Here is a 1,515-nt window from a genome sequence, read left to right as displayed (position 1 = left end):
CCCTGTGATGGGTTGAGCCTGGCTGGATGCCAGATGCCCACCAAAGCCGTTCTATCACTCCCCCATCCTCAACTGGACAGGGGAGAGAAAAATATAACAAAAAGCTTGCGGGTCGAGATAAGGACAAGAGAGATCATTCACTAATTACCGTCACGGGCAAAACAGACTCAGCTTGGGGAAAATTAGCTCAATTTATTACAAATCAGCCAGAGTAAGGTAATGAGAAATAAAACCAAATCTCAGAACACTTTCCCTCCACCCCTCCCTTCTTCCCAGGCACAACTTCACTCCCGGATTTCTCCACCAAGCCCCCCCAGCGGCACAAGGGGGACGGGGATGGGGTTTACGGTCATCACACGTTATTTTCTGCCGCTAATCCTCCTCAGGGTGAGGGCTCATCACACTCTTCCCCTGCTCCAGCGTGGGGTCCCACCCACAGGAGACAGTCCTCCACAAACTTCTCCAACGTGGGCTGCAGTTCTCCACAAACTGCTCCAGCATGGGTCCTTTCCACGGTGTGCAGTCCTTCAGGAGCACACTGCTCCAGCATGGGTCCCCCACGGGGTCACAAGTCCTGCCAGAAAACCTGGTCCGTGGGATCCTCTCTCCACAGATCCGCAGGTCTTGCCAGGAGCCTGCTTCAGCGCGGGGTTCCCACGGGGTCACAGCCTCCTTCAGGAACCCACCTGCTCCAGCATGGGGTCCTCCACGGGCTGCAGGTGGATATCTGCTCCACCGTGGACCTCCCTGGACTGCAGGGGGACAGCCTGCCTCACCAGGGTCTTCACCACAGGCTGCAGGGGAATCTTCGCTCCAGCGCCTGGAGCATCTCCTCCCCCTCCTTCTTCACTGACCTTGGTGTCCACAGGCTGGTTTCTCTTACATGTTCTCACTCCTCTCTCCAGAGGCTGTTTTCCACATCCCAACTTTTTTTTCCTTCTTAAAAATGTTATCACAGAGGCGTTACCACTATCACTGATTGGCTCGGCCTTGGCCAGCGGCGGGTCCATCTTAGAGCCGGCTGGTATGGGCTCGTTCTCTCTCGAACACAGGGGAAGCTTCCAGCAGCTTCTTACAGAAGCCACCCCTCTAACCCCCCCTGCTACCAAAACCTTGCCACACAAAACCAATGCATCCCCATATCCCCAGCCTCATGGTCTTCAGCTTTACTGTGAGCACGGAAGAATCAGAAAGCGAAACTTTGCCCTGCTCAACCAAATACCCACCAGAGCCTTCATTCACTAACACGCTTACCTTGGAAGTCAAACAGCTCACTTTCTGCCTGGCATCTTGTTTATCCTTCCCAGCCTGCGAGCTTTTGACCACAGGTGGAGTCTTTGCACCTTGACTTCGATCTTCAGCACGAGGAGTTGCAGGCTTACTTTTAGGCGCTCCCGTACCAGGGGACAAGCCAGAGGAAACACTCCCTCTCTCCCCTGTTGAGGCCAGTTTCTTACTGCTGCCTGAGGACTGGGAATCTGGTCTGGTTTCTGGAAGCTGGCCAGCACCTGGGGA

General features: G+C 54.9%; 1 protein-coding gene across 1 annotated transcript in view; it reads right to left on the bottom strand.

The window, feature by feature from the left end:
• Positions 1-1,515, bottom strand: part of RNF213 (ring finger protein 213) — a 56,248-nt gene that overhangs the window by 48,135 nt on the left and 6,598 nt on the right.

Source organism: Haliaeetus leucocephalus, unplaced genomic scaffold, assembly GCF_000737465.1.
Source record: "Haliaeetus leucocephalus isolate CR32 unplaced genomic scaffold, Haliaeetus_leucocephalus-4.0 Scaffold646, whole genome shotgun sequence".
NCBI lineage: Eukaryota > Metazoa > Chordata > Aves > Accipitriformes > Accipitridae > Haliaeetus > Haliaeetus leucocephalus.
Note: the sequence above shows the minus strand (reverse complement) of the source record. Positions and strands in the feature narration are given on the sequence as shown.